Genomic DNA, 9,340 nt, shown 5'->3' with positions numbered 1-9,340 from the left:
TACTGAAGGGGTGGAAGTAAATGACTGAAAAAATGAGAACGGGGATAAATGCTGAACTGCAGTCTTAGCCAACAGGGTCTTACAAGGGGTCCCCTTTGCTTCCATTTTCCCTGTGCTGCTCGTAAAGCAAACAGAGCTCTACAAACAAAGCACCGCACACAGGATGCGCAAGCCTTTCTGGAAAAAGTTGGTTAAGTCAATGAGTAAACAGTTTTGTTCGGATCGAGATGAAAGTGACCTGGAGTACAGCAAAAGCTTCTTACCTTCTTTCTTTGCAACCGCAAAGCTCACGCGACAGGACCCTTATGCTCTTGCTGAAGGGTTTATATAGTCCCTGTGCGTGGGAGTGAGTGCTCGCGGATTTGGGGAGGGAGGGGGAAGGGGGAAGGGTCCAAACAAAACATTTAAATGTACCTCCTTTGATGGTGCAGCTGTGAGAGGGCAACTATCTGAGCCTATTTTGCTGTGATATTTCAGAGGCTGCGTGGTTTTACTGACCTTTATTAAATATGCTTCAGAAGCAGCACAGAACTCATGTTTCCACAGCCAGCCTCTCCTGAAGTCCTCTCCTCTGCATAGTGTACTGCTGCTCTACACTCATACACAACACCGGCTTCGTTTTCACCCTTTCTTGTGCCCTCACCTTTCCACCTTCTCTCCCAAACATTGCACGCAGGAGGTATTTCCTAAACACTACAAGCAAAAAAGTGAGAATGAGCCCTATCTGGTTTGGGATAAAACTGCACAAAAGCCCCCAAATGAGGAAGATAAGTCAGGGTATTGTCCTTTCCCAATTCCTTTAGGTGCCTGCGCATTCCCTTACGTTGCGCATGATGGGTGCACCACTGAATCTTGGCCTCCACAGTGCGGGGAGCGCAGAGCAGGCACCCCAGCTAAAGGCAATCCAGCAGCATCAGAAATTGGGGCTGTAGAACTGGCTCCCGCGGCCACATGGCTTCAGATCCAGGTGTTGTACTGTGCTGAACGACTTGTCCAAGAGAGCAGACCCTTGGTAGCTTCAGCATGCCCGCACCACACCTCCCTACCTGCCCCGTCTCAGGATGGCAGCACGCAACTTTAGGGGATGTTTTCAGAACAAACGCATTGTAGGGCAGTTCCCTTTCCTTCAGCGCTCCGTTCTTGTTCTGCAAACCTCTAGCCCCTAGCTCGAACTACTCAACCTGCTCCTGCTAATACTGGGTAAATCAGTAAGGGCACAAACACAAGCGTGCTACAGGGCCAGGCTGGTGTCAGCAGGCTGCAGGATCGCGGATAAAGGAGCACGTGGCACAACAAGAAACCCGCTACCTGCAGCGTTAACGCTGCTGTATGGTGATGGAAACAGGGAGGGGGAGCGGGCCAAGAGAAGTTTTGCAGTTCTCTTTTTGGTTTTAGCCTCCATATTCAATAACATATTCAATAAAGGGCTAAACCATTCAGAAATGTCACAAAGAAATGCAGATACAGAGCAAAAGTCTCTCTTCAACCCCTAGCATCTCCAGCAAGCGCTGGTGTTACACGCCCGACGTGATTACAGAGGAATATGTAAATACCCTCCCTTCCAAACCATTCTCATCTTCATAACCTAGCACCTGGCTCCCTGGCTAAGTTCCCCAGTATCTCTGCGTCCTTGATATTTGCATCATTACCATCGGGTCTGCAAAACCCAGCCACTTCTGTCAGGCTCCGAGCTGCATCTGACAGCCTCCAGAAAGGGGGGAGGCGTGGGGAGGGAAAGTGTTACCTAGGAGCTTCGGGATTTTCTCCGATAGACTTGGTGCATTTTCTCTGAAGCTTGTGTTTTCTTTTTTTTTTTTTTTTTTCCCCCTTTCGCCCCACTTCTCTCAATGGTCTGGTGCCCTCGGAGAGCCCAGGAGCAGACACCAGCTGGCCCTAGCAAAGGCCACATCCCCCACCGCCTGCCTTGTTCTCTGCAGCCCGGCTATATGGATCCCTTAATTGCATGCATGTCTTTCAGGCTATTCGCCATGCATGAGCTGTCAGCAAAACCTTGCTGGAAACGCTGGAATTTCACATTTTTCATGGAGATTTTTCCATATCAACTGGGCAGTTTTACATTTTCCATGAAATTCCGAATGACTACAGAAAAATACAGCCGTGGCGTTTGGGAGGACTTGCTCAGCTTGCCTTCAGGCACCATTTGAGCGTTAAACGCAAGTGTGTGAATTTACTTAGCATCTCATTTCGGGGATGGGATCGGAAGATTTTTTTTTGTCGCAGATGACAGGGGAGAAGCATGCATTCATCCATTCATTCATAAACTCGACTTGTGGCACTGCACGCTGGGGAAGGGATCTTTCGCATCATTTTTAAAACAGAAAGAGTGCAAAGCCCTGTCAACTGACAATATCCATCCAAGCTGTCATTGCCAATCACTTGAATGGACTGCAGCAGAGAGTATTTTCCACAATGAGATACCAATGGGGGTGACCATTAGGTCAGGAATCTTATTTTCTCAGCTCACCAACCCCTGCAAATAAATTCTCACCAAAAGGAGAGAAAAGCCTCATTGATTTGACAAGCGATCAGACACTGCAGTTGTCATTTTCCCAGCAGTTGCTGGCATATTTTTGCCTGGTGTGCGAGATATGAATTTCCTGACTTAACCTATCAAGCTCTTAAAGGGATCATCCCTTTTTCATCTGCATCCATGTGAAAAGCAGAACTCTCAGCAAGAAGAGTCCGAAAGCAAAACACTGCTCTCGGCTTTAACTTGCTATTAGTTGATTTACAACAGTCGAAGTTCAGAGGGGCTATTTTGCTGTTAAGAGTCTGACACACTCACTCTACCAGCAAGAATGTGTTTTTCCCCCATCAACACCCATCTTAATTCGTAAAACAAATCTTCACCAAATTCAGTTGTTTTTCCTTATGTTTTTCCATCAAAACCAAACCAAGAGAGGCAATGAAAGCGAGAAAGCTGCATTCTTCAACGGAAGAAGTCACATTTTCAGGTCTCTTTTTCTAAGAAATACACATGGAGTTGAATTATCTTTTTGGAAAAAAGATCTTAAAGTTCTGTACTAATGTGAAAGAATCTTTACGCTGAATTCCAGCAAAGGGCTTAAATTCTACTTACAGTTTTAGCGTCACAGACTGGTGCTGGGAGACAAAGCGTGCCTTACTCCGTGCTACCTGTATCTACGCTTAAAAGTTCACATTAGACTTGTCTGGGAGTTTTTGGAAGGAATATCTTTGCTGACATTTGTACACGAAGGTTTTTAGGGAGTATTTTCTGACCACGAGGAGAGCCCTAGCTGAAGAATAATTAAGAGTCTGCAGGGATGCAACAGTCCTTCCTCTGCCTCCTCCACATCAGGCAGCTGTGGTGAAGCAAGGATCTGAATCCGAATTTTCCAGGGTGACATCTTTGCTTTTCCCATTTTTTTTTGTTTAAAAACAGAAGTTCAACATACAGACGTTTTTCACAAGAAGCCCATCCCTGCCCAGTTCTAGACACTTGCTAAAGGTCTAGCTGAAGTGCTCACCGCTTATTTGAATAGAGCTATTTTATCACCCCAGATTAAGATTTGCAAAACCTGTAATTCCGTTCAGCCATTCTATCTCTAGTTCCCAATAATAAAAATTGCCACAGGCCTCGCTTAATCTATGGCATGATTATTATTCAGAAAAATAATGTCATCCATTAATACTGGAAGGACTTAACGTTAACATTTCAGTAGATGTGCATATATATACATATATATATAAAATATATGTATATGCACATACATATTTATTATATATATGTATAAATTCATCCCAATACTATATATATTTACTATCGGGATCAAAAATCTAAGAAAGTTATATTCTGAATAGTGCCGCAAAAAATTGATTAAAAGTCAGGTAAAGCCTCGCATCCATACTTTACGCTTCGTGCCATACTTGGTCTAGTATAAAGATTGTTAATTTGCCCTAATGGTACTCTCTAAAAAGAGAAAAAGAAGGGAAGGAGTTTTATGGTCAAACGCCAGAGAAAGAAAATTAATAAATTTTCTGGTAAATTGACAGTTTAATAGAGTTGGTATCAAATGCATTAACTGTTGCCAGAGCATTGCCTGTTAATCAGCAGTGTATATTTTCTTGCTGGTCTTTTCTTTGGAGCATATTGTTCCAGAAATCCTAGTTGCATAGTGCAGCATGAATTTGCTTCCAGAGCAGCCTGGCTAGCTTGAAGTTCTTCCTCCTTCTTTTTCATTGCAGACGAGGAATACTGCCTGTGCTCAAGGACAGAGGACCACCAGAACATCATCTTATTCCTTATACATTTACCAGTGCTGGCTTTGCCACCACCTTGCATACAATGCTCAACAATTCAGGCTATGAGCAGTCTCTAGATTGTACTGACACTTTTTTAACTACATTTTCTAGCATTCTTTCCTCTATGCATTGTACATGGTAACCTTACCAACGTGTTCTTTTCAGTTGCTGCTAATTTCCTACTTTGATTTTACACCCAACTCTGCAACTACAGCATATAATTTTTAATTCATACAGCAATGCTTTTAGAGCACTAATGATCTAGTAGATATGCGACTAACACAGTCTAAACGATTATGTCAAAGAAAATGAATTCAATGGTCGGAAAGGTTCTGAAAACAATTATCTGTGGACAAAATCCTAAAAGGAGTCTTCTTTGGGAAATTTAAAACCCTCAGGGAAAAAAAAAGTTTCCTTTATTCTTTGCATATGAAAAAATGTCTTTATAGCAAATTAAAAAAGCATTTTTATATACTTCCACTGTATAGCAGTAGGGGTTTTTAAATGCAAGCAGGCTAGTGCTATCTGTCAGGAGGACTTTCCCCCCCCCAGGTCCATTTTTTTTTCTCTCTGTCTGCTGTTAAGTTTCTATTATCCTCCATTCCCTGTAATAATGGGCTTAAGATCAAGTGAAACTGGAAATGGAAAGAACAGTGAAAGATGACAGACTTGAAGGGATTTTATTGGAACTATGGGTTGCTCCTAAGGTCAGAATCAGTAAGTATAATTAGATTCCTAGCATTTACAGCAAATGTAAAGCAACTCGGAGATTTCTTTTGTGTGCATGTAATTAAACATGCACTTTTACTGCCCTCTGCAGTATTGCAAAGTTACTTTGATTCCAGCACATGAAAGCTGTTTGAAAGAACAGACACAAATCTTCATCTCTATATTGCGCTCATATTTCTGAAAACAAAGCATTTTTCAGAAGAAATGGAATAGCCCCTTTCTAACCGGACACAAAAGGGAACATTGTTTTTACTAATAATTAGAGCCTTTTCAGTACCTCCCAGGAACTCTCTCAATGGGAACTTGGATAGAAAGAAAGCCCCCAGCGCAGACAGCTGAACCCCAGTTTAACCCATGAAGGAAGCTCCAAGGTTCCACTTCAAACTAGCTTATTTCTCAAGTGTATGAATCAGCACTTTGGGGATAAATTCGTTTCCTACTGTGTTTCAACACAATCCAAGGGAGGCAAGTGGCAAACTCCGAGAAGAAACTTGCATTGGGAATCCAAAAATACAGTGCGGGGCAGAAGTGACAGATGCTGGACCTTGATTCCTTGCACATCTTGTATTTAGGTAGTGGATGCTGCAAAATGAAATACCAAATGTATTGAATAAATTCTGCCCTGCAACACTGCTTTCTCTCCTCATTTCTTACATATACTGCTTCCTAACTACACTGGGTTCTTTGAAACTAAAATGGATTTTGACCCTTCCCAAAGTAACTTCAATCTCTTTGCCGGTCATGTTGTATTTTGCCAAAATTATCCCTATTTGTCATGAAGCTCTCAGGAAGGAATTCCCAAATAGTTATTAACCAATCTTCTCACGTTTTGAGAAGCCATATAGAAGAAAACAGAAGAATGGGAACTTCCACTAAGTTCAAATTTCTTTCAAAAGAGCTCTTTTTCCAATCCAGTTTTGATTAAAAAAAAGCCCCCAGTAGACTTCCCCACAGATCCACATTCAAATGTAATTACAAAAACCTTGCCTTTGTACCAGGGATCTTATGTGCATTAGCAACACAACAAAGCAGATAATCCTGAAAATAACTTTAGTAAATACACGCATGAACAAAATGTTGTTTGAATGGGTATTTTTGACTTAAAAATGGATTCATGGAACAAAGCTGGCTTTAGCTTGGCTTCCTTAAAGAGGCTTAAATCATTGCATTGTCAAGTCTTTTTCAGAACATCTGTCCCACCCTTTCTAATTTTTAAACTAGCTTTCCATTTTCCTCTGTATTTAACAAAAGGGTACATACCTTCCTGTAAGCTTTATGTGACACCAGCTAAGTAGTGAAGGAAGGCCCAGTTAATGCACAAGTGAAGGAAGAGCTGGGACAGCTTAGCTCCTACGTGCTCAGCACGTTACCAAATATCCAGTCAAAAAAGATGGAGCTTTGAATTAGCCAGAGCCAAGACTACTGTCAGTTTGCTAGGCATGGTATGAAGGATGCTGAAAGAGGACACAAGGCTCTTGCGATGAAGGGAGTAAGAGAAACATAAAACAGAAGGCTCAAATCTGTAAAAAGCAAGGCTGATAGATTCTGCTGCCCATGTAACAACCTGCACATTTTTAAGGGGCTTTAACCTATTAACTCTGCTGTTTGACTCACCAGTTCTCCATCTGAAGCAAACTCCATCGTAGGCAATTATGCACAATTGAAAAAAAAAAAGATTTTATTCTACGTAATATTATTTTATTAACTAGACATTAACTTAAACAGATGATGTTATCCCACATTTAACCACCAGAGGACTTCGCTGAGAGCAGCCCTGAGGAGAAGGACCTGGGGACATTGGTTGATGAGAAGCTCAACATGAGCCAGCAATGTGTGCTAGCAGCCCAGAAAGCCAACCGTGTCCTGGGCTGCATCAAAAGCCGGGTGGCAGCAGGGCGAGGGAGGGGATTGTCCCCCTGTGCTCTGCTCTCGTGAGACCCCACCTGGAGCCCTGCATTCAGCTCTGGGGGCCCCAGCACAAGGACATGGAGCTGTTGGATCAGATAGAGACAGGAGGAGGGAATTGGGGTTGTTCAGCATGGAGAAGAGAAGGCTCCAGGGAGACCTTACAGCGGCTTTCCAGTATCTAAAGGGAGCTGCAGGAAAGCTGGGGAGGGACTCTTTGTCAGGGGGCGCAGTGACAGCACAAGAGGGAATGGTTTTAAACTAAAAAAGTGAAGATTTAGATTAGATATTTTTAAGAAATTCTTCACTCAGAAGGTGGTGAGGCACTGAACAGGCTGCCCAGAGAAGCTGTGGATGCCCCATCCCTGGAAGTGCCCAAGGCCAGGCTGGATGGGGCTTTGGGCAGCCTGGGCTGGTGGGAGGTGTCCCTGCCCATGGCAGGGGGCTGGAAATGGATGGACGTTAAGGTCAATTCCAACCTAAATCACTCTATGATTCATTCAATTTTGCATTCAGTGAAAAAAATATATATATTTCCTGCTCATTATTTAGTGAAAAAACATCTCATCTCAGAAAACATGGGTGCTCTCTTTAAACCCCTACCTAGATGCAGTCCATAAACACGAAGTTCTCTAAATCGCTGAAGTGAAGGGGAATAACTCATAGGATTAAAACCAATACCACAGATGCCCTGTTGTTTCAGGACAAACTCAAAATCTGAGCCTGTTTCATAGACACTGAACATCGTGCAGCTAAAAAGACTTCTAAGCTGATACGGTTTACCAACAAGTACCAGTGCTTGGGTAAGAACGCATGTTGAACACCCCAGACCTGCATCTAACGGTTGCTTTTAAGCAAGCCAGGAGAAATAAATTATCTAAGCTTACGGATAAACCTCTGAGAAGTTTCTCTGTAGAAACTTAAGTGTCCCAGGATGCTTGCCAAAGGAGAAATATTTTATACGTTTTGTTATAACAGAAAGGCACTCTACTCTTTGCCTAACATCTTCCTATTCTGCATAGGTACTATGGTTCTTTGTGAAGTTTTCCCCTTTTTCCCCCAGGCCTGAAACTTTTAGCATGCACCTTTTGCTTTACTTACTAAACAGCCTTTAAAAAACGCTGTAAAAACTCAACCCACAAGTTTTCTTTTAACTTTCTGACTCTCTCCCTCATTCCACTGGGGGGAGTGAGTGAGCAGCTGAGCGATGCTTAGCTGCCTATGGGCGTTAAATCGGGTGTTAAATCTACCATCCCCCCTTTAAAAAGTCGAATTGCTTCTCTTGACTCCAGTACTGCCTCATCCTGGTTCTCCACACGAGGCTTAAAATTACTCACTACAGGAATAAGGTGATATTGTATGACCCGTGTTACCCAGGAGACCAGACTGGATGTATCTGCTAGCATCTCTGGACTTAATTTTATTCAAAACAACCTGAACAGCCTGGGTATAATATAACCTTGTGTCCTGGCTTCAGCTGGGATAGTTAACTTTCTTCCTAGTAGCTGGTAGGGTGCTGTTTTGGATTTAGGATGAGAATAATGCTGATAACACGCCGATGTTCAGTTGTTGCAGAGCAGTGCTTACTTACACTGAGTCAAAGACTTTTCAGCTTCTCGTGCCAGCCCGCCAGGGCGCACCAGGGGCTAGGAGGGGACAGAGCCAGGGCAGCGGGCCCAGGCTGGGTCGGGTTAAACCACAATACCTCGACAAGTTTTGCCACGCTATGTGTGGGAAGTTTAGATATAGCATGGTATTATGAATAACATGGAGAAGCCAATTCACTGATCATCTAATTCCTTGCACAGTCTTTTCAGTAAAACAACAGCAAAGTAGACAGCTCGACTATTTCTACCCGCTAGAGCAAGTGTACGAGCAGCACGAGCACCTGGTATCTCCTGAAAACATGCAAATTGAGACAACAGCTCAGTGTCAACTACCACCCTACGGTTATGCAGAATCAAGCACTTCAGGACTATGAATACAGAATCAAGATGAAACAAAGAATTAATTTGCAGCTCTGCAATATGTAGTTCTCTCCAGAAACCCTGCTGTACTAGTTCACATTGAGTAAAGACACCACCTCATCTAACATTAGTACTTTATTCTTGACCGATGCTGAAGTGTGTACTATCGGTTGCTTATTTACGATATGAATAGTTTTGTTCTTGACTTCGTGTGACTCATTACGAACCTTCAAAATATTTAAAAGTGAAACAAAACAAACAAAAAAAACCTTATGAAAACATTTAGTACCACCATTTGCCAACAGTAAGCGGCACAGTGGCAGAACTACATTAAGTTTTAAGCGGTTGATGCAAATTAGATGCACTAACCATTAAAAAAAAACAACCAAACAAAAATACATAATAGTAGGTAGTCGTGATTTGGAATAGTGTTCCCAAGGAACTTCACGTGCAAT

The sequence above is a fragment of the Cygnus atratus genome, chromosome 4 (genome assembly GCF_013377495.2).
Source record: "Cygnus atratus isolate AKBS03 ecotype Queensland, Australia chromosome 4, CAtr_DNAZoo_HiC_assembly, whole genome shotgun sequence".
NCBI lineage: Eukaryota > Metazoa > Chordata > Aves > Anseriformes > Anatidae > Cygnus > Cygnus atratus.
This window is presented reverse-complemented; position numbering follows the sequence as displayed.